Source organism: Phyllobates terribilis, unplaced genomic scaffold (genome assembly GCF_046119375.1).
Source record: "Phyllobates terribilis strain yellow unplaced genomic scaffold, ASM4611937v1 Scaffold_5__5_contigs__length_657084704, whole genome shotgun sequence".
Taxonomy (NCBI): Eukaryota; Metazoa; Chordata; class Amphibia; order Anura; family Dendrobatidae; genus Phyllobates; species Phyllobates terribilis.
The window spans coordinates 237,064,281-237,088,128 of NW_027362765.1; the positions used below are offsets into that span (position 1 = coordinate 237,064,281).

The 23,848-nt window shown below is 53.5% G+C and overlaps 68 non-coding genes across 68 annotated transcripts in view; 33 read left to right on the forward strand and 35 right to left on the reverse strand.

The window, feature by feature from the left end:
- Positions 1 to 4,014: 4,014 nt before the first annotated feature.
- On the reverse strand, positions 4,015 to 4,085 carry TRNAG-GCC (transfer RNA glycine (anticodon GCC)). The gene has a single exon. It is a non-coding gene; the product is annotated as a tRNA-Gly (tRNA).
- Positions 4,086 to 4,556: 471 nt separating this feature from the next.
- On the reverse strand, positions 4,557 to 4,627 carry TRNAG-GCC (transfer RNA glycine (anticodon GCC)). The gene has a single exon. It is a non-coding gene; the product is annotated as a tRNA-Gly (tRNA).
- A 146-nt stretch (positions 4,628 to 4,773) lies between these two features.
- Positions 4,774 to 4,846, forward strand: TRNAK-CUU (transfer RNA lysine (anticodon CUU)). Its single transcript has one exon. It is a non-coding gene; the product is annotated as a tRNA-Lys (tRNA).
- A 252-nt stretch (positions 4,847 to 5,098) lies between these two features.
- On the reverse strand, positions 5,099 to 5,169 carry TRNAG-GCC (transfer RNA glycine (anticodon GCC)). The gene has a single exon. It is a non-coding gene; the product is annotated as a tRNA-Gly (tRNA).
- A 222-nt stretch (positions 5,170 to 5,391) lies between these two features.
- TRNAK-CUU (transfer RNA lysine (anticodon CUU)) lies at positions 5,392 to 5,464 on the forward strand. The gene has a single exon. It is a non-coding gene; the product is annotated as a tRNA-Lys (tRNA).
- Positions 5,465 to 5,716: 252 nt separating this feature from the next.
- On the reverse strand, positions 5,717 to 5,787 carry TRNAG-GCC (transfer RNA glycine (anticodon GCC)). The gene has a single exon. It is a non-coding gene; the product is annotated as a tRNA-Gly (tRNA).
- A 156-nt stretch (positions 5,788 to 5,943) lies between these two features.
- On the forward strand, positions 5,944 to 6,016 carry TRNAK-CUU (transfer RNA lysine (anticodon CUU)). Its single transcript has one exon. It is a non-coding gene; the product is annotated as a tRNA-Lys (tRNA).
- A 252-nt stretch (positions 6,017 to 6,268) lies between these two features.
- TRNAG-GCC (transfer RNA glycine (anticodon GCC)) lies at positions 6,269 to 6,339 on the reverse strand. The gene has a single exon. It is a non-coding gene; the product is annotated as a tRNA-Gly (tRNA).
- Positions 6,340 to 6,485: 146 nt separating this feature from the next.
- On the forward strand, positions 6,486 to 6,558 carry TRNAK-CUU (transfer RNA lysine (anticodon CUU)). The gene has a single exon. It is a non-coding gene; the product is annotated as a tRNA-Lys (tRNA).
- A 252-nt stretch (positions 6,559 to 6,810) lies between these two features.
- TRNAG-GCC (transfer RNA glycine (anticodon GCC)) lies at positions 6,811 to 6,881 on the reverse strand. Its single transcript has one exon. It is a non-coding gene; the product is annotated as a tRNA-Gly (tRNA).
- Positions 6,882 to 7,083: 202 nt separating this feature from the next.
- Positions 7,084 to 7,156, forward strand: TRNAK-CUU (transfer RNA lysine (anticodon CUU)). The gene has a single exon. It is a non-coding gene; the product is annotated as a tRNA-Lys (tRNA).
- A 251-nt stretch (positions 7,157 to 7,407) lies between these two features.
- TRNAG-GCC (transfer RNA glycine (anticodon GCC)) lies at positions 7,408 to 7,478 on the reverse strand. The gene has a single exon. It is a non-coding gene; the product is annotated as a tRNA-Gly (tRNA).
- Positions 7,479 to 7,669: 191 nt separating this feature from the next.
- TRNAK-CUU (transfer RNA lysine (anticodon CUU)) lies at positions 7,670 to 7,742 on the forward strand. The gene has a single exon. It is a non-coding gene; the product is annotated as a tRNA-Lys (tRNA).
- A 252-nt stretch (positions 7,743 to 7,994) lies between these two features.
- Positions 7,995 to 8,065, reverse strand: TRNAG-GCC (transfer RNA glycine (anticodon GCC)). Its single transcript has one exon. It is a non-coding gene; the product is annotated as a tRNA-Gly (tRNA).
- Positions 8,066 to 8,211: 146 nt separating this feature from the next.
- TRNAK-CUU (transfer RNA lysine (anticodon CUU)) lies at positions 8,212 to 8,284 on the forward strand. The gene has a single exon. It is a non-coding gene; the product is annotated as a tRNA-Lys (tRNA).
- Positions 8,285 to 8,536: 252 nt separating this feature from the next.
- On the reverse strand, positions 8,537 to 8,607 carry TRNAG-GCC (transfer RNA glycine (anticodon GCC)). Its single transcript has one exon. It is a non-coding gene; the product is annotated as a tRNA-Gly (tRNA).
- A 146-nt stretch (positions 8,608 to 8,753) lies between these two features.
- On the forward strand, positions 8,754 to 8,826 carry TRNAK-CUU (transfer RNA lysine (anticodon CUU)). Its single transcript has one exon. It is a non-coding gene; the product is annotated as a tRNA-Lys (tRNA).
- A 252-nt stretch (positions 8,827 to 9,078) lies between these two features.
- On the reverse strand, positions 9,079 to 9,149 carry TRNAG-GCC (transfer RNA glycine (anticodon GCC)). The gene has a single exon. It is a non-coding gene; the product is annotated as a tRNA-Gly (tRNA).
- Positions 9,150 to 9,295: 146 nt separating this feature from the next.
- TRNAK-CUU (transfer RNA lysine (anticodon CUU)) lies at positions 9,296 to 9,368 on the forward strand. Its single transcript has one exon. It is a non-coding gene; the product is annotated as a tRNA-Lys (tRNA).
- Positions 9,369 to 9,620: 252 nt separating this feature from the next.
- On the reverse strand, positions 9,621 to 9,691 carry TRNAG-GCC (transfer RNA glycine (anticodon GCC)). The gene has a single exon. It is a non-coding gene; the product is annotated as a tRNA-Gly (tRNA).
- Positions 9,692 to 9,917: 226 nt separating this feature from the next.
- On the forward strand, positions 9,918 to 9,990 carry TRNAK-CUU (transfer RNA lysine (anticodon CUU)). Its single transcript has one exon. It is a non-coding gene; the product is annotated as a tRNA-Lys (tRNA).
- A 252-nt stretch (positions 9,991 to 10,242) lies between these two features.
- On the reverse strand, positions 10,243 to 10,313 carry TRNAG-GCC (transfer RNA glycine (anticodon GCC)). The gene has a single exon. It is a non-coding gene; the product is annotated as a tRNA-Gly (tRNA).
- Positions 10,314 to 10,559: 246 nt separating this feature from the next.
- Positions 10,560 to 10,632, forward strand: TRNAK-CUU (transfer RNA lysine (anticodon CUU)). The gene has a single exon. It is a non-coding gene; the product is annotated as a tRNA-Lys (tRNA).
- A 252-nt stretch (positions 10,633 to 10,884) lies between these two features.
- TRNAG-GCC (transfer RNA glycine (anticodon GCC)) lies at positions 10,885 to 10,955 on the reverse strand. The gene has a single exon. It is a non-coding gene; the product is annotated as a tRNA-Gly (tRNA).
- A 146-nt stretch (positions 10,956 to 11,101) lies between these two features.
- TRNAK-CUU (transfer RNA lysine (anticodon CUU)) lies at positions 11,102 to 11,174 on the forward strand. The gene has a single exon. It is a non-coding gene; the product is annotated as a tRNA-Lys (tRNA).
- A 252-nt stretch (positions 11,175 to 11,426) lies between these two features.
- Positions 11,427 to 11,497, reverse strand: TRNAG-GCC (transfer RNA glycine (anticodon GCC)). Its single transcript has one exon. It is a non-coding gene; the product is annotated as a tRNA-Gly (tRNA).
- Positions 11,498 to 11,703: 206 nt separating this feature from the next.
- On the forward strand, positions 11,704 to 11,776 carry TRNAK-CUU (transfer RNA lysine (anticodon CUU)). The gene has a single exon. It is a non-coding gene; the product is annotated as a tRNA-Lys (tRNA).
- Positions 11,777 to 12,028: 252 nt separating this feature from the next.
- Positions 12,029 to 12,099, reverse strand: TRNAG-GCC (transfer RNA glycine (anticodon GCC)). Its single transcript has one exon. It is a non-coding gene; the product is annotated as a tRNA-Gly (tRNA).
- Positions 12,100 to 12,570: 471 nt separating this feature from the next.
- On the reverse strand, positions 12,571 to 12,641 carry TRNAG-GCC (transfer RNA glycine (anticodon GCC)). Its single transcript has one exon. It is a non-coding gene; the product is annotated as a tRNA-Gly (tRNA).
- A 146-nt stretch (positions 12,642 to 12,787) lies between these two features.
- Positions 12,788 to 12,860, forward strand: TRNAK-CUU (transfer RNA lysine (anticodon CUU)). The gene has a single exon. It is a non-coding gene; the product is annotated as a tRNA-Lys (tRNA).
- A 252-nt stretch (positions 12,861 to 13,112) lies between these two features.
- TRNAG-GCC (transfer RNA glycine (anticodon GCC)) lies at positions 13,113 to 13,183 on the reverse strand. The gene has a single exon. It is a non-coding gene; the product is annotated as a tRNA-Gly (tRNA).
- A 232-nt stretch (positions 13,184 to 13,415) lies between these two features.
- TRNAK-CUU (transfer RNA lysine (anticodon CUU)) lies at positions 13,416 to 13,488 on the forward strand. The gene has a single exon. It is a non-coding gene; the product is annotated as a tRNA-Lys (tRNA).
- A 252-nt stretch (positions 13,489 to 13,740) lies between these two features.
- On the reverse strand, positions 13,741 to 13,811 carry TRNAG-GCC (transfer RNA glycine (anticodon GCC)). The gene has a single exon. It is a non-coding gene; the product is annotated as a tRNA-Gly (tRNA).
- Positions 13,812 to 13,977: 166 nt separating this feature from the next.
- Positions 13,978 to 14,050, forward strand: TRNAK-CUU (transfer RNA lysine (anticodon CUU)). The gene has a single exon. It is a non-coding gene; the product is annotated as a tRNA-Lys (tRNA).
- Positions 14,051 to 14,302: 252 nt separating this feature from the next.
- Positions 14,303 to 14,373, reverse strand: TRNAG-GCC (transfer RNA glycine (anticodon GCC)). The gene has a single exon. It is a non-coding gene; the product is annotated as a tRNA-Gly (tRNA).
- Positions 14,374 to 14,519: 146 nt separating this feature from the next.
- Positions 14,520 to 14,592, forward strand: TRNAK-CUU (transfer RNA lysine (anticodon CUU)). Its single transcript has one exon. It is a non-coding gene; the product is annotated as a tRNA-Lys (tRNA).
- A 252-nt stretch (positions 14,593 to 14,844) lies between these two features.
- Positions 14,845 to 14,915, reverse strand: TRNAG-GCC (transfer RNA glycine (anticodon GCC)). Its single transcript has one exon. It is a non-coding gene; the product is annotated as a tRNA-Gly (tRNA).
- A 182-nt stretch (positions 14,916 to 15,097) lies between these two features.
- Positions 15,098 to 15,170, forward strand: TRNAK-CUU (transfer RNA lysine (anticodon CUU)). The gene has a single exon. It is a non-coding gene; the product is annotated as a tRNA-Lys (tRNA).
- Positions 15,171 to 15,421: 251 nt separating this feature from the next.
- On the reverse strand, positions 15,422 to 15,492 carry TRNAG-GCC (transfer RNA glycine (anticodon GCC)). The gene has a single exon. It is a non-coding gene; the product is annotated as a tRNA-Gly (tRNA).
- A 211-nt stretch (positions 15,493 to 15,703) lies between these two features.
- Positions 15,704 to 15,776, forward strand: TRNAK-CUU (transfer RNA lysine (anticodon CUU)). The gene has a single exon. It is a non-coding gene; the product is annotated as a tRNA-Lys (tRNA).
- A 252-nt stretch (positions 15,777 to 16,028) lies between these two features.
- Positions 16,029 to 16,099, reverse strand: TRNAG-GCC (transfer RNA glycine (anticodon GCC)). Its single transcript has one exon. It is a non-coding gene; the product is annotated as a tRNA-Gly (tRNA).
- A 146-nt stretch (positions 16,100 to 16,245) lies between these two features.
- On the forward strand, positions 16,246 to 16,318 carry TRNAK-CUU (transfer RNA lysine (anticodon CUU)). The gene has a single exon. It is a non-coding gene; the product is annotated as a tRNA-Lys (tRNA).
- A 252-nt stretch (positions 16,319 to 16,570) lies between these two features.
- On the reverse strand, positions 16,571 to 16,641 carry TRNAG-GCC (transfer RNA glycine (anticodon GCC)). Its single transcript has one exon. It is a non-coding gene; the product is annotated as a tRNA-Gly (tRNA).
- Positions 16,642 to 16,787: 146 nt separating this feature from the next.
- On the forward strand, positions 16,788 to 16,860 carry TRNAK-CUU (transfer RNA lysine (anticodon CUU)). The gene has a single exon. It is a non-coding gene; the product is annotated as a tRNA-Lys (tRNA).
- Positions 16,861 to 17,112: 252 nt separating this feature from the next.
- Positions 17,113 to 17,183, reverse strand: TRNAG-GCC (transfer RNA glycine (anticodon GCC)). Its single transcript has one exon. It is a non-coding gene; the product is annotated as a tRNA-Gly (tRNA).
- Positions 17,184 to 17,329: 146 nt separating this feature from the next.
- TRNAK-CUU (transfer RNA lysine (anticodon CUU)) lies at positions 17,330 to 17,402 on the forward strand. Its single transcript has one exon. It is a non-coding gene; the product is annotated as a tRNA-Lys (tRNA).
- A 252-nt stretch (positions 17,403 to 17,654) lies between these two features.
- Positions 17,655 to 17,725, reverse strand: TRNAG-GCC (transfer RNA glycine (anticodon GCC)). The gene has a single exon. It is a non-coding gene; the product is annotated as a tRNA-Gly (tRNA).
- Positions 17,726 to 17,951: 226 nt separating this feature from the next.
- On the forward strand, positions 17,952 to 18,024 carry TRNAK-CUU (transfer RNA lysine (anticodon CUU)). The gene has a single exon. It is a non-coding gene; the product is annotated as a tRNA-Lys (tRNA).
- Positions 18,025 to 18,276: 252 nt separating this feature from the next.
- Positions 18,277 to 18,347, reverse strand: TRNAG-GCC (transfer RNA glycine (anticodon GCC)). The gene has a single exon. It is a non-coding gene; the product is annotated as a tRNA-Gly (tRNA).
- A 246-nt stretch (positions 18,348 to 18,593) lies between these two features.
- TRNAK-CUU (transfer RNA lysine (anticodon CUU)) lies at positions 18,594 to 18,666 on the forward strand. The gene has a single exon. It is a non-coding gene; the product is annotated as a tRNA-Lys (tRNA).
- Positions 18,667 to 18,918: 252 nt separating this feature from the next.
- TRNAG-GCC (transfer RNA glycine (anticodon GCC)) lies at positions 18,919 to 18,989 on the reverse strand. The gene has a single exon. It is a non-coding gene; the product is annotated as a tRNA-Gly (tRNA).
- A 146-nt stretch (positions 18,990 to 19,135) lies between these two features.
- TRNAK-CUU (transfer RNA lysine (anticodon CUU)) lies at positions 19,136 to 19,208 on the forward strand. Its single transcript has one exon. It is a non-coding gene; the product is annotated as a tRNA-Lys (tRNA).
- A 252-nt stretch (positions 19,209 to 19,460) lies between these two features.
- On the reverse strand, positions 19,461 to 19,531 carry TRNAG-GCC (transfer RNA glycine (anticodon GCC)). The gene has a single exon. It is a non-coding gene; the product is annotated as a tRNA-Gly (tRNA).
- A 221-nt stretch (positions 19,532 to 19,752) lies between these two features.
- TRNAK-CUU (transfer RNA lysine (anticodon CUU)) lies at positions 19,753 to 19,825 on the forward strand. The gene has a single exon. It is a non-coding gene; the product is annotated as a tRNA-Lys (tRNA).
- Positions 19,826 to 20,077: 252 nt separating this feature from the next.
- On the reverse strand, positions 20,078 to 20,148 carry TRNAG-GCC (transfer RNA glycine (anticodon GCC)). Its single transcript has one exon. It is a non-coding gene; the product is annotated as a tRNA-Gly (tRNA).
- Positions 20,149 to 20,350: 202 nt separating this feature from the next.
- Positions 20,351 to 20,423, forward strand: TRNAK-CUU (transfer RNA lysine (anticodon CUU)). Its single transcript has one exon. It is a non-coding gene; the product is annotated as a tRNA-Lys (tRNA).
- A 251-nt stretch (positions 20,424 to 20,674) lies between these two features.
- Positions 20,675 to 20,745, reverse strand: TRNAG-GCC (transfer RNA glycine (anticodon GCC)). The gene has a single exon. It is a non-coding gene; the product is annotated as a tRNA-Gly (tRNA).
- Positions 20,746 to 20,891: 146 nt separating this feature from the next.
- On the forward strand, positions 20,892 to 20,964 carry TRNAK-CUU (transfer RNA lysine (anticodon CUU)). The gene has a single exon. It is a non-coding gene; the product is annotated as a tRNA-Lys (tRNA).
- Positions 20,965 to 21,216: 252 nt separating this feature from the next.
- Positions 21,217 to 21,287, reverse strand: TRNAG-GCC (transfer RNA glycine (anticodon GCC)). Its single transcript has one exon. It is a non-coding gene; the product is annotated as a tRNA-Gly (tRNA).
- Positions 21,288 to 21,433: 146 nt separating this feature from the next.
- Positions 21,434 to 21,506, forward strand: TRNAK-CUU (transfer RNA lysine (anticodon CUU)). Its single transcript has one exon. It is a non-coding gene; the product is annotated as a tRNA-Lys (tRNA).
- A 252-nt stretch (positions 21,507 to 21,758) lies between these two features.
- On the reverse strand, positions 21,759 to 21,829 carry TRNAG-GCC (transfer RNA glycine (anticodon GCC)). Its single transcript has one exon. It is a non-coding gene; the product is annotated as a tRNA-Gly (tRNA).
- A 146-nt stretch (positions 21,830 to 21,975) lies between these two features.
- On the forward strand, positions 21,976 to 22,048 carry TRNAK-CUU (transfer RNA lysine (anticodon CUU)). Its single transcript has one exon. It is a non-coding gene; the product is annotated as a tRNA-Lys (tRNA).
- A 252-nt stretch (positions 22,049 to 22,300) lies between these two features.
- On the reverse strand, positions 22,301 to 22,371 carry TRNAG-GCC (transfer RNA glycine (anticodon GCC)). Its single transcript has one exon. It is a non-coding gene; the product is annotated as a tRNA-Gly (tRNA).
- Positions 22,372 to 22,517: 146 nt separating this feature from the next.
- Positions 22,518 to 22,590, forward strand: TRNAK-CUU (transfer RNA lysine (anticodon CUU)). The gene has a single exon. It is a non-coding gene; the product is annotated as a tRNA-Lys (tRNA).
- A 252-nt stretch (positions 22,591 to 22,842) lies between these two features.
- TRNAG-GCC (transfer RNA glycine (anticodon GCC)) lies at positions 22,843 to 22,913 on the reverse strand. The gene has a single exon. It is a non-coding gene; the product is annotated as a tRNA-Gly (tRNA).
- Positions 22,914 to 23,129: 216 nt separating this feature from the next.
- Positions 23,130 to 23,202, forward strand: TRNAK-CUU (transfer RNA lysine (anticodon CUU)). Its single transcript has one exon. It is a non-coding gene; the product is annotated as a tRNA-Lys (tRNA).
- Positions 23,203 to 23,454: 252 nt separating this feature from the next.
- Positions 23,455 to 23,525, reverse strand: TRNAG-GCC (transfer RNA glycine (anticodon GCC)). Its single transcript has one exon. It is a non-coding gene; the product is annotated as a tRNA-Gly (tRNA).
- Positions 23,526 to 23,776: 251 nt separating this feature from the next.
- TRNAK-CUU (transfer RNA lysine (anticodon CUU)) overlaps positions 23,777 to 23,848 on the forward strand; it is a 73-nt gene continuing 1 nt past the window's right edge. The window contains exon 1 of the tRNA in view: positions 23,777 to 23,848. This exon is cut by the window's right edge and continues 1 nt beyond it. This is a non-coding gene — a tRNA (tRNA-Lys).

Below are 23,848 nucleotides of genomic sequence, written 5' to 3' on the forward strand. Positions count from 1 at the left end.
GTGCTCCTGGATGCGCAAGACACATGAGTGCCTTCTTGCTGCACTACCTGCAACATGACCCTCGAATTGGGAGAATTAGAAATAATCCTGACTACTGGGTTGCCACACTGTTAGATCCCTGGTACAAAAGTAAATTTGCAGAAATAATTCCTGCCATAGAAAGGGATGCACGCATGCAGGAGTATCAGCAGAGACTGTTGCAGAATCTTACATGTGCTTTTCCACAAAACACCAGTGGTGCACGTAGTGAATCTCACAGTTCCAACTTGCCAACTGTGGGACCGTCGAGTGTTCAGCACTCAAACTGTAACAGAAACACAGTATCTGCTGGTAACATCAATTTTGCGGAATCATTTCACCACTTTTTTAGCTCATCCTTTGCAAGGCCACAGGAGACAAGAAGTCTGACACATAGTCAACGCCTAGAGACGATGGTACAGGAGTATCTCCAAGTAAACATTGAAGCCATGACTGTGTCACTGGACCCTTGCTCTTTTTGGGCTTCCAATCTGGATAAAGGGCCGGAGCACGCCACTTACGCCTTGGAGATCTTGTCATGCCCCGCAGCCAGCGTTCTGTCTGAACGTGTGTTCAGCGCTGCTGGTGGTGTGCTGACAGATAAGCGCACGCGGCTCTCCACTGATAATGTAGACAGACTCACGTTCATAAAGATGAACAAATCATGGATCCGAAACGACTTTTCTACCCCTGTGTCATCCTGGGGAGAGTAAAAGCTTGATGATTGGTTAAAATCTCCTCACCAACCATTTTAAGCTTTCAAATTACTAATCATGTTTATCTGTATCTTGGCTGGAAAATAATTTGGGCTTTGTAGCAGTGTGCAGTACTGATTCTATTAGGCCATCTATACTAAGCTCCACCAGATTTAAAATTAATAATAATTTTTAGCTGCATCTAGCCCGGAAAATAATTTTGGGGCTCCGAGATGCGCAAGACACATAAGTGCCTTCTTGCTGCACTACCTGCAACATGACCCTCAGATTGTCAGAATTCGAAGTAATCCTGACTAGTGGGCTGCCACACTCTTAGATCCCCCACACTCTTCGATCAACCTTTTCATTTTAATAAAGACCAAAAAAATGGTCATTTTTGAAATTATAAGCATTAGCAGGTTATTAGAAACTGAAATCAAACAGTTTTCAACTCAAAACTTTATTCTAGGTGTTGTTACATTTGCACATATTACCCCTTGTTCTAAAGGAGCTTCTGAACTCTCTCGTCCATTTAATTTGTCAGGTTTTGGATGGTTTCTGCTTCAATTTTTTTCCATGAGGACAGAATACCCTCCCAGAGCTGTTGCTTAGATGTGAACTGCCTCCCGCCATCATAGACACTCCTTTTGATGATGCTCCAGAGGTTCTGAATGGGGTAGAGGTCAGGGGAGCATGGGGGTCACACCATGAGTTTGTCCCCTTTTATGCCCATATCAGCCAGAGATGCAGATGTGTTATGTGCAGCATGAGACGGTGCATTATCATGCATGAAAATGACCTTGCTGCGGAATACACGGTTCTTCTTCTTGAACCATGGCAGGAAGTGCTGTTTGAGAAACTCCACATACATTATGGAGTTCATCTTTACCCCTTCAGGGATCCTAAAGGGGCTGACAATCTCTCTCCCCATGATTCCAGCCCAAAACATTACTCCACCTCCTCCTTGTTGGCGCTGTAGCCGTGTTTGCGTGGGGTGTCCATCAACCAGCCATCCTCCACTCCATCCATCTGGACCATCGAGCGTTGCACGGCACTCATCCGTGAACAAAACAGTTTTGAAATCAGTCTTCATGTAATGTTTGGCCCACTGGAGCCGTTTCTGCTTTTGTGCAGTTGATAGAGGAGGTCGACAGGATGGCGTACGCACAGCTGCAAACCTCTGAAGGACCCTGCATATTGTTGTTCGGGGGACGTTGGAGGCACCAGCAGCTTCAAAAACTTGTCTGCTGCTATGACAAGTCTTTTTTGCCGCTGCTCTTTCAACCTGACGTAATTGCCTGTAGGAAAGAGTCCTCAATTTGCCCTTATCAGCACGCACACGTGTGTACTGTGAATCAGCTACATACTTCTTGATTGCCAAGACACTTCATCCTGATCATCGCACAATGTTGATTGTAGTCATGCCTTGACCTAAACACTCCACAATTTGTTGCTTCTCAGCAGCCGACACATCCTTTTTCTTTCCCATTTTGGCAGAAAATGTAGGCTGCTTAAAAAGGTGGGACAGCCTTCTTAAGTAGTCTTGCCGTTCATTGGACACACCTGCCAAACTAATTAGCACAGGTGTCTGCAATTGCTTACAGTGATATAAAGAGCCCTGACACACATCACCATCAATGAGTTTAACTGACAAATAAACAAATTCTTCCCTTATCACTCCTAAACACTTTTTGCATAATAATTTGGAACACAGTGTACATGTGCTTTTCCACAAAACACCAGTGGTTCACGTAGTGAATCTTACAGTTCTAACTTGCCAACCGTGGTCTGTATGGAGTTGTTCAATAAAGGGCCCAAAATTAAGATAACATAGATGGGAGAGGTCTCTATGAATAGGAATTCCTAAGAATTTGATACCCTGTGAGGGCCAGGCAAAGGGAAAGTTGGACTGGATGGAATCCTGTCTGGATTTGGGGAGGGAGACATCGAGGGCCTCAGACTTCGCTGTATTGATTTTAAAATTTGACCATGTAACAAAGTGATCTATTTCAGCCATAACAGCAGGGATGGATATATGCGATTGATTGATATATACTAGGACATCATCAGCAAATAGAGAGCACTTGTACTCGGTGCCTCCCACCTCAATTCACCTAATATTGGGGTTATGGCGAATTGATGAGAGCAGATGCTCCTTCACTAGGATGTATAAGAGAGGGGACAGAGGACATCCCTGCCATGTCCCATTGGTGATTATGAAAGGTGATGAAAATGTTCTGACGTGCCCCCTGGGCCTTGGGACATCCGGAGCGGACCCTTTTTGGTGGATGCTGGTGGTTGTAGTCTCCGTGGCGGCGACCCGGTTCCATGGCTCAGGGCGGTCAAACCAGTGGCGGAACTATTTATGTGGTTTTGATGTTTAAATGTCCGACTACGCCACCCGTGGATTGCGGTCAGAGTGAACCGCTGCTGCAGGGCAGACCGCCGAGGCTGGTGTTGTGGGTGCAGCAGAGCGTAGCATAACTCCCCACGGGAGGAGTATAGCCTCAGGGCAGTGTATGCTGAGGATGGGGGTGATGGTGCAGGGCAGCAGCAGTAAGGACACGGAGTCAGTGATGCAGTCAAGGGCCTTTACTCACAGTTCTTATTATCCAGACCACTTCTGCAGGTAACGGCTGCCCACGTCGTACTGTGCTCACCAGGTGAGGGGCTCAGACAACTCCCAGATAACTTTGGAGCGCTTCACAAGACCCCCTTTGTGTGTCCTTTGTCTGGCCTTTCTTACCAAATATCTGGGAGAAGGAGAAGGAGAAGGAGAAGGAGAAGGAGAAGGAGAAGGAGAAGGAGAAGGAGAAGGAGAAGGAGAAGGAGAAGGAGAAGGAGAAGGAGAAGGAGAAGGAGAAGGAGAAGGAGAAGGAGAAGGAGAAGGAGAAGGAGAAGGAGAAGGAGAAGGAGAAGGAGAAGGAGAAGGAGAAGGAGAAGGAGAAGGAGAAGGAGAAGAAGAAGAAGAAGAAGAACTGTCTAGCTCAGTTGGTAGAGCATGAGACTCTTAATCTCAGGGTCGTGGGTTTGAGCCCCATGTTGGGTGGTTGCTTATTGCTGCCTTTTACTACTTATGCTAACCACTGGCAACCAAGATAACCCCTTACGAACTGCCTCCTTCTGCTTGCTACAAAACATGACAAACAGCATAGCCCTGCAGGATAAAGAGCAGGGAAGGCCCAAAAGGATGGGAAGCAAAAGAAAAGCAGTAAGTGCCCAATGTTTTCGCAAGTGTCTGCAAAGTCAATGAGGGAAGAGATGCGCTGCAATGATCAGCAAATGAGAAAAGGAGCTGTGCTGCATTGGCCGGGAATCGAACCTGGGGCTCCCGCGTGGCATGCGAGAATTCTACCACTGAACCACCAATGTTTGGATGTGTCATTCATGTCAGTGGTGCCTGCAGGATCCAGGTCCCAGGATCAGACGGCCACCATCGCCCGACCTGACCACATGAAGCTCTTGCGGTGCGGTGTGGTGCGGTGTGGTGCAGTGCGGTGCGTGAGTGTGTGTCTGCAGCCTGGCTACCTCAGTCGGTAGAGCATGAGACTCTTAATCTCAGGGTCGTGGGTCCGAGCCCCATGTTGGGCGGTTGCTTATTGCTGCCTTTTACTACTTATGCTAACCACTGTCAACCAAGATAACCCCTTACGAACTGCCCCCTTCTGCTTGCTACAAAACATGACAAACAGCATAGCCCTGCAGGATAAAGAGCAGGGAAGGCCCAAAAGGATGGGAAGCGAAAGAAAAGCAGTAAGTGCCCAATGTTTTCGCAAGTGTCTGCAAAGTCAATGAGGGAAGAGATGCGCTGCAATGATCAGCAAATGAGAAAAGGAGCTGTGCTGCATTGGCCGGGAATCGAACCCGGGCCTCCCGCGTGGCAGGCGAGAATTCTACCACTGAACCACCAATGCTTGGATGAGTCATTCATGTCAGTGGTGCCTGCCAGATCCAGGTCCCAGGATCAGACGGCCACCATCGCCCGACTTGACCACATGAAGCTCTTGCGGTGCGGTGTGGTGCGGTGTGGTGCAGTGCGGTGCGTGAGTGTGTGTCTGCAGCCTGGCTAGCTCAGTCGGTAGAGCATGAGACTCTTAATCTCAGGGTTGTGGGTTCGAGCCCCACGTTGGGCGGTTGCTTATTGCTGCCTTTTACTACTTATGCTAACCACTGTCAACCAAGATAACCCTTTACGAACTGCCCCCTTCTGCTTGCTACAAAACATGACAAACAGCATAGCCCTGCAGGATAAAGAGCAGGGAAGGCCCAAAAGGATGGGAAGTGAAAGAAAAGCAGTAAGTGCCCAATGTTTTCGCAAGTGTCTGCAAAGTCAATGAGGGAAGAGATGCGCTGCAATGATCAGCAAATGAGAAAAAGAGCTGTGCTGCATTGGCCGGGAATCGAACCCGGGCCTCCCGCATGGCAGGCGAGAATTCTACCACTGAACCACCAATGCTTGGATGAGTCATTCATGTCAGTGGTGCCTGCAGGATCCAGGTCCCAGGATCAGACGGCCACCATCGCCCGACCTGACCACATGAAGCTCTTGCGGTGCGGTGTGGTGCGGTGCGGTGCGGTGCGGTGCGGTGCGGTGCGGTGCAGTGCGGTGCAGTGCGGTGCAGTGCGGTGCAGTGCGGTGCAGTGCGGTGCAGTGCGGTGCAGTGCGTGTGTGTCTGCAGCCTGGCTAGCTCAGTCGGTAGAGCATGAGACTCTTAATCTCAGGGTCGTGGGTTCGAGCCCCACGTTGGGCGGTTGCTTATTGCTGCCTTTTACTACTTATGCTAACCACTGTCAACCAAGATAACACCTTACGAACTGCCGCCTTCTGCTTGCTACAAAACATGACAAACAGCATAGCCCTGCAGGATAAAGAGCAGGGAAGGCCCAAAAGGATGGGAAGCGAAAGAAAAGCAGTAAGTGCCCAATGTTTTCGCAAGTGTCTGCAAAGTCAATGAGGGAAGAGATGCGCTGCAATGATCAGCAAATGAGAAAAGGAGCTGTGCTGCATTGGCCGGGAATCGAACCTGGGGCTCCCGCGTGGCATGCGAGAATTCTACCACTGAACCACCAATGTTTGGATGAGTCATTCATGTCAGTGGTGCCTGCAGGATCCAGGTCCCAGGATCAGACGGCCACCATCGCCCGACCTGACCACATGAAGCTCTTGCGGTGCGGTGTGGTGCGGTGTGGTGCGGTGTGGTGCAGTGCGGTGCGTGAGTGTGTGTCTGCAGCCTGGCTAGCTCAGTCGGTAGAGCATGAGACTCTTAATCTCAGGGTCGTGGGTCCGAGCCCCATGTTGGGCGGTTGCTTATTGCTGCCTTTTACTACTTATGCTAACCACTGTCAACCAAGATAACCCCTTACGAACTGCCCCCTTCTGCTTGCTACAAAACATGACAAACAGCATAGCCCTGCAGGATAAAGAGCAGGGAAGGCCCAAAAGGATGGGAAGCGAAAGAAAAGCAGTAAGTGCCCAATGTTTTCGCAAGTGTCTGCAAAGTCAATGAGGGAAGAGATGCGCTGCAATGATCAGCAAATGAGAAAAGGAGCTGTGCTGCATTGGCCGGGAATCGAACCCGGGCCACCCGCGTGGCAGGCGAGAATTCTACCACTGAACCACCAATGCTTGGATGAGTCATTCATGTCAGTGGTGCCTGCCAGATCCAGGTCCCAGGATCAGACGGCCACCATCGCCCGACTTGACCACATGAAGCTCTTGCGGTGCGGTGTGGTGCGGTGTGGTGCAGTGCGGTGCGTGAGTGTGTGTCTGCAGCCTGGCTAGCTCAGTCGGTAGAGCATGAGACTCTTAATCTCAGGGTTGTGGGTTTGAGCCCCACGTTGGGCGGTTGCTTATTGCTGCCTTTTACTACTTATGCTAACCACTGTCAACCAAGATAACCCTTTACGAACTGCCCCCTTCTGCTTGCTACAAAACATGACAAACAGCATAGCCCTGCAGGATAAAGAGCAGGGAAGGCCCAAAAGGATGGGAAGTGAAAGAAAAGCAGTAAGTGCCCAATGTTTTCGCAAGTGTCTGCAAAGTCAATGAGGGAAGAGATGCGCTGCAATGATCAGCAAATGAGAAAAAGAGCTGTGCTGCATTGGCCGGGAATCGAACCCGGGCCTCCCGCATGGCAGGCGAGAATTCTACCACTGAACCACCAATGCTTGGATGAGTCATTCATGTCAGTGGTGCCTGCAGGATCCAGGTCCCAGGATCAGACGGCCACCATCGCCCGACCTGACCACATGAAGCTCTTGCGGTGCGGTGTGGTGCGGTGCGGTGCGGTGCGGTGCAGTGCGGTGCAGTGCGGTGCAGTGCGGTGCAGTGCGGTGCAGTGCGGTGCAGTGCGGTGCGTGAGTGTGTGCAGCCTGGCTAGCTCAGTCGGTAGAGCATGAGACTCTTAATCTCAGGGTCGTGGGTTCGAGCCCCACGTTGGGCGGTTGCTTATTGCTGCCTTTTACTACTTATGCTAACCACTGTCAACCAAGATAACCCCTTACGAACTGCCCCCTTCTGCTTGCTACAAAACATGACAAACAGCATAGCCCTGCAGGATAAAGAGCAGGGAAGGCCCAAAAGGATGGGAAGCGAAAGAAAAGCAGTAAGTGCCCAATGTTTTCGCAAGTGTCTGAAAGTCAATGAGGGAAGAGATGCGCTGCAATGATCAGCAAATGAGAAAAGGAGCTGTGCTGCATTGGCCGGGAATCGAACCCAGGACTCCCGCGTGGCAGGCGAGAATTCTACCACTGAACCACCAATGCTTGGATGAGTCATTCATGTCAGTGGTGCCTGCCAGATCCAGGTCCCAGGATCAGACGGCCACCATCGCCCGACCTGACCACATGAAGCTCTTGCGGTGCGGTGCGGTGCGGTGCGGTGCGGTGCGGTGCGGTGCGGTGCGGTGCGGTGCGGTGCGGTGCGGTGCAGTGCGGTGCGTGAGTGTGTGTCTGCAGCCTGGCTAGCTCAGTCGGTAGAGCATGAGACTCTTAATCTCAGGGTCGTGGGTTCGAGCCCCACGTTGGGCGGTTGCTTATTGCTGCCTTTTACTACTTATGCTAACCACTGTCAACCAAGATAACACCTTACGAACTGCCCCCTTCTGCTTGCTACAAAACATGACAAACAGCATAGCCCTGCAGGATAAAGAGCAGGGAAGGCCCAAAAGGATGGGAAGCGAAAGAAAAGCAGTAAGTGCCCAATGTTTTCGCAAGTGTCTGCAAAGTCAATGAGGGAAGAGATGCGCTGCAATGATCAGCAAATGAGAAAAGGAGCTGTGCTGCATTGGCCGGGAATCGAACACGGGCCTCCCGCGTGGCAGGCGAGAATTCTACCACTGAACCACCAATGCTTGGATGAGTCATTCATGTCAGTGGTGCCTGCAGGATCCAGGTCCCAGGATCAGACGGCCACCATCGCCCGACCTGACCACATGAAGCTCTTGCGGTGCGGTGTGGTGCGGTGTGGTGCAGTGCGGTGCGTGAGTGTGTGTCTGCAGCCTGGCTAGCTCAGTCGGTAGAGCATGAGACTCTTAATCTCAGGGTTGTGGGTTTGAGCCCCACGTTGGGCGGTTGCTTATTGCTGCCTTTTACTACTTATGCTAACCACTGGCAACCAAGATAACCCCTTACGAACTGCCTCCTTCTGCTTGCTACAAAACATGACAAACAGCATAGCCCTGCAGGATAAAGAGCAGGGAAGGCCCAAAAGGATGGGAAGCGAAAGAAAAGCAGCAAGTGCCCAATGTTTTCGCAAGTGTCTGCAAAGTAAATGAGGGAAGAGATGCGCTGCAATGATCAGCAAATGAGAAAAGGAGCTGTGCTGCATTGACCAGGAATCGAACCCAGGCCTCCCGCGTGGCAGGCGAGAATTCTACCACTGAACCACCAATGCTTGGATGAGTCATTCATGTCAGTGGTGCCTGCCAGATCGAGGTCCCAGGATCAGACGGCCACCATCGCCCGACCTGACCACATGAAGCTCTTGCGGTGCGGTGTGGTGCGGTGTGGTGCAGTGCGGTGCGTGAGTGTGTGTCTGCAGCCTGGCTAGCTCAGTCGGTAGAGCATGAGACTCTTAATCTCAGGGTCGTGGGTCCGAGCCCCACGTTGGGCGGTTGCTTATTGCTGCCTTTTACTACTTATGCTAACCACTGTCAACCAAGATAACCCCTTACGAACTGCCCCCTTCTGCTTGCTACAAAACATGACAAACAGCATAGCCCTGCAGGATAAAGAGCAGGGAAGGCCCAAAAGGATGGGAAGCGAAAGAAAAGCAGTAAGTGCCCAATGTTTTCGCAAGTGTCTGCAAAGTCAATGAGGGAAGAGATGCGCTGCAATGATCAGCAAATGAGAAAAGGAGCTGTGCTGCATTGGCCGGGAATCGAACCCGGGCCTCCCGCGTGGCAGGCGAGAATTCTACCACTGAACCACCAATGCTTGGATGAGTCATTCATGTCAGTGGTGCCTGCCAGATTCAGGTCCCAGGATCAGACGGCCACCATCGCCCGACTTGACCACATGAAGCTCTTGCGGTGCGGTGTGGTGCGGTGTGGTGCAGTTCGGTGCGTGAGTGTGTGTCTGCAGCCTGGCTAGCTCAGTCGGTAGAGCATGAGACTCTTAATCTCAGGGTTGTGGGTTCGAGCCCCACGTTGGGCGGTTGCTTATTGCTGCCTTTTACTACTTATGCTAACCACTGTCAACCAAGATAACCCCTTACGAACTGCCTCCTTCTGCTTGCTACAAAACATGACAAACAGCATAGCCCTGCAGGATAAAGAGCAGGGAAGGCCCAAAAGGATGGGAAGCGAAAGAAAAGCAGCAAGTGCCCAATGTTTTCGCAAGTGTCTGCAAAGTCAATGAGGGAAGAGATGCGCTGCAATGATCAGCAAATGAGAAAAGGAGCTGTGCTGCATTGGCCGGGAATCGAACCCAGGCCACCCGCGTGGCAGGCAAGAATTCTACCACTGAACCACCAATGCTTGGATGAGTCATTCATGTCAGTGGTGCCTGCCAGATCCAGGTCCCAGGATCAGACGGCCACCATCGCCCGACCTGACCACATGAAGCTCTTGCGGTGCGGTGCGGTGCGGTGCGGTGCGGTGCGGTGCGGTGCGGTGCGGTGCGGTGCGGTGCGGTGCGGTGCGGTGCGGTGCGGTGCGGTGCGGTGCGGTGCGGTGCGGTGCGGTGCATGAGTGTGTGTCTGCAGCCTGGCTGGCTCAGTCGGTAGAGCATGAGACTCTTAATCTCAGGGTCGTGGGTTTGAGCCCCACGTTGGGCGGTTGCTTATTGCTGCCTTTTACTACTTATGCTAACCACTGTCAACCAAGATAACTCCTTACGAACTGCCCCCTTCTGCTTGCTACAAAACATGACAAACAGCATAGCCCTGCAGGATAAAGGGCAGGGAAGGCCCAAAAGGATGGGAAGCGAAAGAAAAGCAGTAAGTGCCCAATGTTTTCGCAAGTGTCTGCAAAGTCAATGAGGGAAGAGATGCGCTGCAATGATCAGCAAATGAGAAAAGGAGCTGTGCTGCATTGGCCGGGAATCGAAGCCAGGCCTCCCGCGTGGCAGGCGAGAATTCTACCACTGAACCACCAATGCTTGGATGAGTCAATCATGTCAGTGGTGCCTGCAGGATCCAGGTCCCAGGATCAGACGGCCACCATCGCCCGACCTGACCACATGAAGCTCTTGCGGTGCGGTGTGGTGCGGTGTGGTGCGGTGTGGTGCGGTGCGGTGCGGTGCGGTGCGGTGCGGTGCAGTGCGGTGCAGTGCGGTGCAGTGCGGTGCAGTGCGGTGCAGTGCGGTGCAGTGCGGTGCAGTGCGGTGCGTGAGTGTGTGTCTGCAGCCTGGCTAGCTCAGTCGGTAGAGCATGAGACTCTTAATCTCAGGGTCGTGGGTCCGAGCCCCATGTTGGGCGGTTGCTTATTGCTGCCTTTTACTACTTATGCTAACCACTGTCAACCAAGATAACCCCTTACGAACTGCCCCCTTCTGCTTGCTACAAAACATGACAAACAGCATAGCCCTGCAGGATAAAGAGCAGGGAAGGCCCAAAAGGATGGGAAGCGAAAGAAAAGCAGTAAGTGCCCAATGTTTTCGCAAGTGTCTGCAAAGTCAATGAGGGAAGAGATGCGCTGCAATGATCAGCAAATGAGAAAAGGAGCTGTGCTGCATTGGCCGGGAATCGAACCCGGGCCACCCGCGTGGCAGGCGAGAATTCTACCACTGAACCACCAATGCTTGGATGAGTCATTCATGTCAGTGGTGCCTGCCAGATCCAGGTCCCAGGATCAGACGGCCACCATCGCCCGACTTGACCACATGAAGCTCTTGCGGTGCGGTGTGGTGCGGTGTGGTGCAGTGCGGTGCGTGAGTGTGTGTCTGCAGCCTGGCTAGCTCAGTCGGTAGAGCATGAGACTCTTAATCTCAGGGTTGTGGGTTCGAGCCCCACGTTGGGCGGTTGCTTATTGCTGCCTTTTACTACTTATGCTAACCACTGTCAACCAAGATAACCCTTTACGAACTGCCCCCTTCTGCTTGCTACAAAACATGACAAACAGCATAGCCCTGCAGGATAAAGAGCAGGGAAGGCCCAAAAGGATGGGAAGTGAAAGAAAAGCAGTAAGTGCCCAATGTTTTCGCAAGTGTCTGCAAAGTCAATGAGGGAAGAGATGCGCTGCAATGATCAGCAAATGAGAAAAAGAGCTGTGCTGCATTGGCCGGGAATCGAACCCGGGCCTCCCGCATGGCAGGCGAGAATTCTACCACTGAACCACCAATGCTTGGATGAGTCATTCATGTCAGTGGTGCCTGCAGGATTCAGGTCCCAGGATCAGACGGCCACCATCGCCCGACCTGACCACATGAAGCTCTTGCGGTGCGGTGCGGTGCGGTGCGGTGCGGTGCGGTGCAGTGCGGTGCAGTGCGGTGCAGTGCGGTGCAGTGCGGTGCAGTGCGGTGCAGTGCGGTGCATGAGTGTGTGTCTGCAGCCTGGCTAGCTCAGTCGGTAGAGCATGAGACTCTTAATCTCAGGGTCGTGGGTTTGAGCCCCACGTTGGGTGGTTGCTTATTGCTGCCTTTTACTACTTATTCTAACCACTGTCAACCAAGATAACCCTTTACGAACTGCCCCCTTCTGCTTGCTACAAAACATGACAAACAGCATAGCCCTGCAGGATAAAGGGCAGGGAAGGCCCAAAAGGATGGGAAGCGAAAGAAAAGCAGTAAGTGCCCAATGTTTTCGCAAGTGTCTGCAAAGTCAATGAGGGAAGAGATGCGCTGCAATGATCAGCAAATGAGAAAAGGAGCTGTGCTGCATTGGCCGGGAATCGAACCTGGGGCTCCCGCGTGGCATGCGAGAATTCTACCACTGAACCACCAATGTTTGGATGTGTCATTCATGTCAGTGGTGCCTGCAGGATCCAGGTCCCAGGATCAGACGGCCACCATCGCCCGACCTGACCACATGAAGCTCTTGCGGTGCGGTGTGGTGCGGTGTGGTGCAGTGCGGTGCGTGAGTGTGTGTCTGCAGCCTGGCTACCTCAGTCGGTAGAGCATGAGACTCTTAATCTCAGGGTCGTGGGTCCGAGCCCCATGTTGGGCGGTTGCTTATTGCTGCCTTTTACTACTTATGCTAACCACTGTCAACCAAGATAACCCCTTACGAACTGCCCCCTTCTGCTTGCTACAAAACATGACAAACAGCATAGCCCTGCAGGATAAAGAGCAGGGAAGGCCCAAAAGGATGGGAAGCGAAAGAAAAGCAGTAAGTGCCCAATGTTTTCGCAAGTGTCTGCAAAGTCAATGAGGGAAGAGATGCGCTGCAATGATCAGCAAATGAGAAAAGGAGCTGTGCTGCATTGGCCGGGAATCGAACCCGGGCCTCCCGCGTGGCAGGCGAGAATTCTACCACTGAACCACCAATGCTTGGATGAGTCATTCATGTCAGTGGTGCCTGCCAGATCCAGGTCCCAGGATCAGACGGCCACCATCGCCCGACTTGACCACATGAAGCTCTTGCGGTGCGGTGTGGTGCGGTGTGGTGCAGTGCGGTGCGTGAGTGTGTGTCTGCAGCCTGGCTAGCTCAGTCGGTAGAGCATGAGACTCTTAATCTCAGGGTTGTGGGTTCGAGCCCCACGTTGGGCGGTTGCTTATTGCTGCCTTTTACTACTTATGCTAACCACTGTCAACCAAGATAACCCTTTACGAACTGCCCCCTTCTGCTTGCTACAAAACATGACAAACAGCATAGCCCTGCAGGATAAAGAGCAGGGAAGGCCCAAAAGGATGGGAAGTGAAAGAAAAGCAGTAAGTGCCCAATGTTTTCGCAAGTGTCTGCAAAGTCAATGAGGGAAGAGATGCGCTGCAATGATCAGCAAATGAGAAAAAGAGCTGTGCTGCATTGGCCGGGAATCGAACCCGGGCCTCCCGCATGGCAGGCGAGAATTCTACCACTGAACCACCAATGCTTGGATGAGTCATTCATGTCAGTGGTGCCTGCAGGATCCAGGTCCCAGGATCAGACGGCCACCATCGCCCGACCTGACCACATGAAGCTCTTGCGGTGCGGTGTGGTGCGGTGCGGTGCGGTGCGGTGCGGTGCGGTGCGGTGCAGTGCGGTGCAGTGCGGTGCAGTGCGGTGCAGTGCGGTGCAGTGCGGTGCAGTGCGGTGCAGTGCGGTGCAGTGCGTGTGTGTCTGCAGCCTGGCTAGCTCAGTCGGTAGAGCATGAGACTCTTAATCTCAGGGTCGTGGGTTCGAGCCCCACGTTGGGCGGTTGCTTATTGCTGCCTTTTACTACTTATGCTAACCACTGTCAACCAAGATAACACCTTACGAACTGCCGCCTTCTGCTTGCTACAAAACATGACAAACAGCATAGCCCTGCAGGATAAAGAGCAGGGAAGGCCCAAAAGGATGGGAAGCGAAAGAAAAGCAGTAAGTGCCCAATGTTTTCGCAAGTGTCTGCAAAGTCAATGAGGGAAGAGATGCGCTGCAATGATCAGCAAATGAGAAAAGGAGCTGTGCTGCATTGGCCGGGAATCGAACCTGGGGCTCCCGCGTGGCATGCGAGAATTCTACCACTGAACCACCAATGTTTGGATGAGTCATTCATGTCAGTGGTGCCTGCAGGATCCAGGTCCCAGGATCAGACGGCCACCATCGCCCGACCTGACCACATGAAGCTCTTGCGGTGCGGTGTGGTGCGGTGTGGTGCGGTGTGGTGCGGTGTGGTGCAGTGCGGTGCGTGAGTGTGTGTCTGCAGCCTGGCTAGCTCAGTCGGTAGAGCATGAGACTCTTAATCTCAGGGTCGTGGGTCCGAGCCCCATGTTGGGCGGTTGCTTATTGCTGCCTTTTACTACTTATGCTAACCACTGTCAACCAAGATAACCCCTTACGAACTGCCCCCTTCTGCTTGCTACAAAACATGACAAACAGCATAGCCCTGCAGGATAAAGAGCAGGGAAGGCCCAAAAGGATGGGAAGCGAAAGAAAAGCAGTAAGTGCCCAATGTTTTCGCAAGTGTCTGCAAAGTCAATGAGGGAAGAGATGCGCTGCAATGATCAGCAAATGAGAAAAGGAGCTGTGCTGCATTGGCCGGGAATCGAACCCGGGCCACCCGCGTGGCAGGCGAGAATTCTACCACTGAACCACCAATGCTTGGATGAGTCATTCATGTCAGTGGTGCCTGCCAGATCCAGGTCCCAGGATCAGACGGCCACCATCGCCCGACTTGACCACATGAAGCTCTTGCGGTGCGGTGTGGTGCGGTGTGGTGCAGTGCGGTGCGTGAGTGTGTGTCTGCAGCCTGGCTAGCTCAGTCGGTAGAGCATGAGACTCTTAATCTCAGGGTTGTGGGTTTGAGCCCCACGTTGGGCGGTTGCTTATTGCTGCCTTTTACTACTTATGCTAACCACTGTCAACCAAGATAACCCTTTACGAACTGCCCCCTTCTGCTTGCTACAAAACATGACAAACAGCATAGCCCTGCAGGATAAAGAGCAGGGAAGGCCCAAAAGGATGGGAAGTGAAAGAAAAGCAGTAAGTGCCCAATGTTTTCGCAAGTGTCTGCAAAGTCAATGAGGGAAGAGATGCGCTGCAATGATCAGCAAATGAGAAAAAGAGCTGTGCTGCATTGGCCGGGAATCGAACCCGGGCCTCCCGCATGGCAGGCGAGAATTCTACCACTGAACCACCAATGCTTGGATGAGTCATTCATGTCAGTGGTGCCTGCAGGATCCAGGTCCCAGGATCAGACGGCCACCATCGCCCGACCTGACCACATGAAGCTCTTGCGGTGCGGTGTGGTGCGGTGCGGTGCGGTGCGGTGCAGTGCGGTGCAGTGCGGTGCAGTGCGGTGCAGTGCGGTGCGTGAGTGTGTGCAGCCTGGCTAGCTCAGTCGGTAGAGCATGAGACTCTTAATCTCAGGGTCGTGGGTTCGAGCCCCACGTTGGGCGGTTGCTTATTGCTGCCTTTTACTACTTATGCTAACCACTGTCAACCAAGATAACCCCTTACGAACTGCCCCCTTCTGCTTGCTACAAAACATGACAAACAGCATAGCCCTGCAGGATAAAGAGCAGGGAAGGCCCAAAAGGATGGGAAGCGAAAGAAAAGCAGTAAGTGCCCAATGTTTTCGCAAGTGTCTGAAAGTCAATGAGGGAAGAGATGCGCTGCAATGATCAGCAAATGAGAAAAGGAGCTGTGCTGCATTGGCCGGGAATCGAACCCAGGACTCCCGCGTGGCAGGCGAGAATTCTACCACTGAACCACCAATGCTTGGATGAGTCATTCATGTCAGTGGTGCCTGCCAGATCCAGGTCCCAGGATCAGACGGCCACCATCGCCCGACCTGACCACATGAAGCTCTTGCGGTGCGGTGCGGTGCGGTGCGGTGCGGTGCGGTGCGGTGCGGTGCGGTGCGGTGCGGTGCGGTGCGGTGCGGTGCGGTGCGGTGCGGTGCAGTGCGGTGCGTGAGTGTGTGTCTGCAGCCTGGCTAGCTCAGTCGGTAGAGCATGAGACTCTTAATCTCAGGGTCGTGGGTTCGAGCCCCACGTTGGGCGGTTGCTTATTGCTGCCTTTTACTACTTATGCTAACCACTGTCAACCAAGATAACACCTTACGAACTGCCCCCTTCTGCTTGCTACAAAACATGACAAACAGCATAGCCCTGCAGGATAAAGAGCAGGGAAGGCCCAAAAGGATGGGAAGCGAAAGAAAAGCAGTAAGTGCCCAATGTTTTCGCAAGTGTCTGCAAAGTCAATGAGGGAAGAGATGCGCTGCAATGATCAGCAAATGAGAAAAGGAGCTGTGCTGCATTGGCCGGGAATCGAACACGGGCCTCCCGCGTGGCAGGCGAGAATTCTACCACTGAACCACCAATGCTTGGATGAGTCATTCATGTCAGTGGTGCCTGCAGGATCCAGGTCCCAGGATCAGACGGCCACCATCGCCCGACCTGACCACATGAAGCTCTTGCGGTGCGGTGTGGTGCGGTGTGGTGCAGTGCGGTGCGTGAGTGTGTGTCTGCAGCCTGGCTAGCTCAGTCGGTAGAGCATGAGACTCTTAATCTCAGGGTTGTGGGTTTGAGCCCCACGTTGGGCGGTTGCTTATTGCTGCCTTTTACTACTTATGCTAACCACTGGCAACCAAGATAACCCCTTACGAACTGCCTCCTTCTGCTTGCTACAAAACATGACAAACAGCATAGCCCTGCAGGATAAAGAGCAGGGAAGGCCCAAAAGGATGGGAAGCGAAAGAAAAGCAGCAAGTGCCCAATGTTTTCGCAAGTGTCTGCAAAGTAAATGAGGGAAGAGATGCGCTGCAATGATCAGCAAATGAGAAAAGGAGCTGTGCTGCATTGACCAGGAATCGAACCCAGGCCTCCCGCGTGGCAGGCGAGAATTCTACCACTGAACCACCAATGCTTGGATGAGTCATTCATGTCAGTGGTGCCTGCCAGATCGAGGTCCCAGGATCAGACGGCCACCATCGCCCGACCTGACCACATGAAGCTCTTGCGGTGCGGTGTGGTGCGGTGTGGTGCAGTGCGGTGCGTGAGTGTGTGTCTGCAGCCTGGCTAGCTCAGTCGGTAGAGCATGAGACTCTTAATCTCAGGGTCGTGGGTCCGAGCCCCACGTTGGGCGGTTGCTTATTGCTGCCTTTTACTACTTATGCTAACCACTGTCAACCAAGATAACCCCTTACGAACTGCCCCCTTCTGCTTGCTACAAAACATGACAAACAGCATAGCCCTGCAGGATAAAGAGCAGGGAAGGCCCAAAAGGATGGGAAGCGAAAGAAAAGCAGTAAGTGCCCAATGTTTTCGCAAGTGTCTGCAAAGTCAATGAGGGAAGAGATGCGCTGCAATGATCAGCAAATGAGAAAAGGAGCTGTGCTGCATTGGCCGGGAATCGAACCCGGGCCTCCCGCGTGGCAGGCGAGAATTCTACCACTGAACCACCAATGCTTGGATGAGTCATTCATCTCAGTGGTGCCTGCCAGATTCAGGTCCCAGGATCAGACGGCCACCATCGCCCGACTTGACCACATGAAGCTCTTGCGGTGCGGTGTGGTGCGGTGTGGTGCAGTTCGGTGCGTGAGTGTGTGTCTGCAGCCTGGCTAGCTCAGTCGGTAGAGCATGAGACTCTTAATCTCAGGGTTGTGGGTTCGAGCCCCACGTTGGGCGGTTGCTTATTGCTGCCTTTTACTACTTATGCTAACCACTGTCAACCAAGATAACCCCTTACGAACTGCCTCCTTCTGCTTGCTACAAAACATGACAAACAGCATAGCCCTGCAGGATAAAGAGCAGGGAAGGCCCAAAAGGATGGGAAGCGAAAGAAAAGCAGCAAGTGCCCAATGTTTTCGCAAGTGTCTGCAAAGTCAATGAGGGAAGAGATGCGCTGCAATGATCAGCAAATGAGAAAAGGAGCTGTGCTGCATTGGCCGGGAATCGAACCCAGGCCACCCGCGTGGCAGGCAAGAATTCTACCACTGAACCACCAATGCTTGGATGAGTCATTCATGTCAGTGGTGCCTGCCAGATCCAGGTCCCAGGATCAGACGGCCACCATCGCCCGACCTGACCACATGAAGCTCTTGCGGTGCGGTGCGGTGCGGTGCGGTGCGGTGCGGTGCGGTGCGGTGCGGTGCGGTGCGGTGCGGTGCGGTGCGGTGCGGTGCGGTGCGGTGCGGTGCGGTGCGGTGCGGTGCGGTGCATGAGTGTGTGTCTGCAGCCTGGCTGGCTCAGTCGGTAGAGCATGAGACTCTTAATCTCAGGGTCGTGGGTTTGAGCCCCACGTTGGGCGGTTGCTTATTGCTGCCTTTTACTACTTATGCTAACCACTGTCAACCAAGATAACTCCTTACGAACTGCCCCCTTCTGCTTGCTACAAAACATGACAAACAGCATAGCCCTGCAGGATAAAGGGCAGGGAAGGCCCAAAAGGATGGGAAGCGAAAGAAAAGCAGTAAGTGCCCAATGTTTTCGCAAGTGTCTGCAAAGTCAATGAGGGAAGAGATGCGCTGCAATGATCAGCAAATGAGAAAAGGAGCTGTGCTGCATTGGCCGGGAATCGAAGCCAGGCCTCCCGCGTGGCAGGCGAGAATTCTACCACTGAACCACCAATGCTTGGATGAGTCAATCATGTCAGTGGTGCCTGCAGGATCCAGGTCCCAGGATCAGACGGCCACCATCGCCCGACCTGACCACATGAAGCTCTTGCGGTGCGGTGTGGTGCGGTGTGGTGCGGTGTGGTGCGGTGCGGTGCGGTGCGGTGCGGTGCGGTGCAGTGCGGTGCAGTGCGGTGCAGTGCGGTGCAGTGCGGTGCAGTGCGGTGCAGTGCGGTGCAGTGCGGTGCGTGAGTGTGTGTCTGCAGCCTGGCTAGCTCAGTCGGTAGAGCATGAGACTCTTAATCTCAGGGTCGTGGGTCCGAGCCCCATGTTGGGCGGTTGCTTATTGCTGCCTTTTACTACTTATGCTAACCACTGTCAACCAAGATAACCCCTTACGAACTGCCCCCTTCTGCTTGCTACAAAACATGACAAACAGCATAGCCCTGCAGGATAAAGAGCAGGGAAGGCCCAAAAGGATGGGAAGCGAAAGAAAAGCAGTAAGTGCCCAATGTTTTCGCAAGTGTCTGCAAAGTCAATGAGGGAAGAGATGCGCTGCAATGATCAGCAAATGAGAAAAGGAGCTGTGCTGCATTGGCCGGGAATCGAACCCGGGCCACCCGCGTGGCAGGCGAGAATTCTACCACTGAACCACCAATGCTTGGATGAGTCATTCATGTCAGTGGTGCCTGCCAGATCCAGGTCCCAGGATCAGACGGCCACCATCGCCCGACTTGACCACATGAAGCTCTTGCGGTGCGGTGTGGTGCGGTGTGGTGCAGTGCGGTGCGTGAGTGTGTGTCTGCAGCCTGGCTAGCTCAGTCGGTAGAGCATGAGACTCTTAATCTCAGGGTTGTGGGTTCGAGCCCCACGTTGGGCGGTTGCTTATTGCTGCCTTTTACTACTTATGCTAACCACTGTCAACCAAGATAACCCTTTACGAACTGCCCCCTTCTGCTTGCTACAAAACATGACAAACAGCATAGCCCTGCAGGATAAAGAGCAGGGAAGGCCCAAAAGGATGGGAAGTGAAAGAAAAGCAGTAAGTGCCCAATGTTTTCGCAAGTGTCTGCAAAGTCAATGAGGGAAGAGATGCGCTGCAATGATCAGCAAATGAGAAAAAGAGCTGTGCTGCATTGGCCGGGAATCGAACCCGGGCCTCCCGCATGGCAGGCGAGAATTCTACCACTGAACCACCAATGCTTGGATGAGTCATTCATGTCAGTGGTGCCTGCAGGATTCAGGTCCCAGGATCAGACGGCCACCATCGCCCGACCTGACCACATGAAGCTCTTGCGGTGCGGTGCGGTGCGGTGCGGTGCGGTGCAGTGCGGTGCAGTGCGGTGCAGTGCGGTGCAGTGCGGTGCAGTGCGGTGCAGTGCGGTGCAGTGCGGTGCAGTGCGGTGCATGAGTGTGTGTCTGCAGCCTGGCTAGCTCAGTCGGTAGAGCATGAGACTCTTAATCTCAGGGTCGTGGGTTTGAGCCCCACGTTGGGTGGTTGCTTATTGCTGCCTTTTACTACTTATGCTAACCACTGTCAACCAAGATAACCCTTTACGAACTGCCCCCTTCTGCTTGCTACAAAACATGACAAACAGCATAGCCCTGCAGGATAAAGGGCAGGGAAGGCCCAAAAGGATGGGAAGCGAAAGAAAAGCAGTAAGTGCCCAATGTTTTCGCAAGTGTCTGCAAAGTCAATGAGGGAAGAGATGCGCTGCAATGATCAGCAAATGAGAAAAGGAGCTGTGCTGCATTGGCCGGGAATCGAACCCAGGCCTCCCGCGTGGCAGGCGAGAATTCTACCACTGAACCACCAATGCTTGGATGAGTCAATCATGTCAGTGGTGCCTGCAGGATCCAGGTCCCAGGATCAGACGGCCACCATCGCCCGACCTGACCACATGAAGCTCTTGCGGTGCGGTGTGGTGCGGTGCGGTGCGGTGCGGTGCAGTGCGGTGCAGTGCGGTGCAGTGCGGTGCAGTGCGGTGCAGTGCGGTGCAGTGCGGTGCGTGAGTGTGTGCAGCCTGGCTAGCTCAGTCGGTAGAGCATGAGACTCTTAATCTCAGGGTCGTGGGTTCGAGCCCCACGTTGGGCGGTTGCTTATTGCTGCCTTTTACTACTTATGCTAACCACTGTCAACCAAGATAACCCCTTACGAACTGCCCCCTTCTGCTTGCTACAAAACATGACAAACAGCATAGCCCTGCAGGATAAAGGGCAGGGAAGGCCCAAAAGGATGGGAAGCGAAAGAAAAGCAGTAAGTGCCCAATGTTTTCGCAAGTGTCTGAAAGTCAATGAGGGAAGAGATGCGCTGCAATGATCAGCAAATGAGAAAAGGAGCTGTGCTGCATTGGCCGGGAATCGAACCCAGGACTCCCGCGTGGCAGGCGAGAATTCTACCACTGAACCACCAATGCTTGGATGAGTCATTCATGTCAGTGGTGCCTGCCAGATCCAGGTCCCAGGATCAGACGGCCACCATCGCCCGACCTGACCACATGAAGCTCTTGCGGTGCGGTGCGGTGCGGTGCGGTGCAGTGCGGTGCGTGAGTGTGTGTCTGCAGCCTGGCTAGCTCAGTCGGTAGAGCATGAGACTCTTAATCTCAGGGTCGTGGGTTCGAGCCCCACGTTGGGCGGTTGCTTATTGCTGCCTTTTACTACTTATGCTAACCACTGTCAACCAAGATAACACCTTACGAACTGCCCCCTTCTGCTTGCTACAAAACATGACAAACAGCATAGCCCTGCAGGATAAAGAGCAGGGAAGGCCCAAAAGGATGGGAAGCGAAAGAAAAGCAGTAAGTGCCCAATGTTTTCGCAAGTGTCTGCAAAGTCAATGAGGGAAGAGATGCGCTGCAATGATCAGCAAATGAGAAAAGGAGCTGTGCTGCATTGGCCGGGAATCGAACACGGGCCTCCCGCGTGGCAGGCGAGAATTCTACCACTGAACCACCAATGCTTGGATGAGTCATTCATGTCAGTGGTGCCTGCAGGATCCAGGTCCCAGGATCAGACGGCCACCATCGCCCGACCTGACCACATGAAGCTCTTGCGGTGCGGTGTGGTGCGGTGTGGTGCAGTGCGGTGCGTGAGTGTGTGTCTGCAGCCTGGCTAGCTCAGTCGGTAGAGCATGAGACTCTTAATCTCAGGGTTGTGGGTTTGAGCCCCACGTTGGGCGGTTGCTTATTGCTGCCTTTTACTACTTATGCTAACCACTGGCAACCAAGATAACCCCTTACGAACTGCCTCCTTCTGCTTGCTACAAAACATGACAAACAGCATAGCCCTGCAGGATAAAGAGCAGGGAAGGCCCAAAAGGATGGGAAGCGAAAGAAAAGCAGCAAGTGCCCAATGTTTTCGCAAGTGTCTGCAAAGTAAATGAGGGAAGAGATGCGCTGCAATGATCAGCAAATGAGAAAAGGAGCTGTGCTGCATTGACCAGGAATCGAACCCAGGCCTCCCGCGTGGCAGGCGAGAATTCTACCACTGAACCACCAATGCTTGGATGAGTCATTCATGTCAGTGGTGCCTGCCAGATCGAGGTTCCAGGATCAGACGGCCACCATCGCCCGACCTGACCACATGAAGCTCTTGCGGTGCGGTGTGGTGCGGTGTGGTGCAGTGCGGTGCGTGAGTGTGTGTCTGCAGCCTGGCTAGCTCAGTCGGTAGAGCATGAGACTCTTAATCTCAGGGTCGTGGGTCCGAGCCCCACGTTGGGCGGTTGCTTATTGCTGCCTTTTACTACTTATGCTAACCACTGTCAACCAAGATAACCCCTTACGAACTGCCCCCTTCTGCTTGCTACAAAACATGACAAACAGCATAGCCCTGCAGGATAAAGAGCAGGGAAGGCCCAAAAGGATGGGAAGCGAAAGAAAAGCAGTAAGTGCCCAATGTTTTCGCAAGTGTCTGCAAAGTCAATGAGGGAAGAGATGCGCTGCAATGATCAGCAAATGAGAAAAGGAGCTGTGCTGCATTGGCCGGGAATCGAACCCGGGCCTCCCGCGTGGCAGGCGAGAATTCTACCACTGAACCACCAATGCTTGGATGAGTCATTCATGTCAGTGGTGCCTGCCAGATCCAGGTCCCAGGATCAGACGGCCACCATCGCCCGACTTGACCACATGAAGCTCTTGCGGTGCGGTGTGGTGCGGTGTGGTGCAGTTCGGTGCGTGAGTGTGTGTCTGCAGCCTGGCTAGCTCAGTCGGTAGAGCATGAGACTCTTAATCTCAGGGTTGTGGGTTCGAGCCCCACGTTGGGCGGTTGCTTATTGCTGCCTTTTACTACTTATGCTAACCACTGTCAACCAAGATAACCCCTTACGAACTGCCTCCTTCTGCTTGCTACAAAACATGACAAACAGCATAGCCCTGCAGGATAAAGAGCAGGGAAGGCCCAAAAGGATGGGAAGCGAAAGAAAAGCAGCAAGTGCCCAATGTTTTCGCAAGTGTCTGCAAAGTCAATGAGGGAAGAGATGCGCTGCAATGATCAGCAAATGAGAAAAGGAGCTGTGCTGCATTGGCCGGGAATCGAACCCAGGCCTCCCGCGTGGCAGGCAAGAATTCTACCACTGAACCACCAATGCTTGGATGAGTCATTCATGTCAGTGGTGCCTGCCAGATCCAGGTCCCAGGATCAGACGGCCACCATCGCCCGACCTGACCACATGAAGCTCTTGCGGTGCGGTGCGGTGCGGTGCGGTGCGGTGCGGTGCGGTGCGGTGCGGTGCGGTGCGGTGCGGTGCGGTGCGGTGCGGTGCGGTGCGGTGCGGTGCGGTGCGGTGCATGAGTGTGTGTCTGCAGCCTGGCTAGCTCAGTCGGTAGAGCATGAGACTCTTAATCTCAGGGTCGTGGGTTTGAGCCCCACGTTGGGCGGTTGCTTATTGCTGCCTTTTACTACTTATGCTAACCACTGTCAACCAAGATAACTCCTTACGAACTGCCCCCTTCTGCTTGCTACAAAACATGACAAACAGCATAGCCCTGCAGGATAAAGGGCAGGGAAGGCCCAAAAGGATGGGAAGCGAAAGAAAAGCAGTAAGTGCCCAATGTTTTCGCAAGTGTCTGCAAAGTCAATGAGGGAAGAGATGCGCTGCAATGATCAGCAAATGAGAAAAGGAGCTGTGCTGCATTGGCCGGGAATCGAAGCCAGGCCTCCCGCGTGGCAGGCGAGAATTCTACCACTGAACCACCAATGCTTGGATGAGTCAATCATGTCAGTGGTGCCTGCAGGATCCAGGTCCCAGGATCAGACGGCCACCATCGCCCGACCTGACCACATGAAGCTCTTGCGGTGCGGTGTGGTGCGGTGTGGTGCGGTGTGGTGCGGTGCGGTGCGGTGCAGTGCGGTGCAGTGCGGTGCAGTGCGGTGCAGTGCGGTGCAGTGCGGTGCAGTGCGGTGCAGTGCGGTGCAGTGCGGTGCAGTGCGGTGCGTGAGTGTGTGTCTGCAGCCTGGCTAGCTCAGTCGGTAGAGCATGAGACTCTTAATCTCAGGGTCGTGGGTTCGAGCCCCACGTTGGGC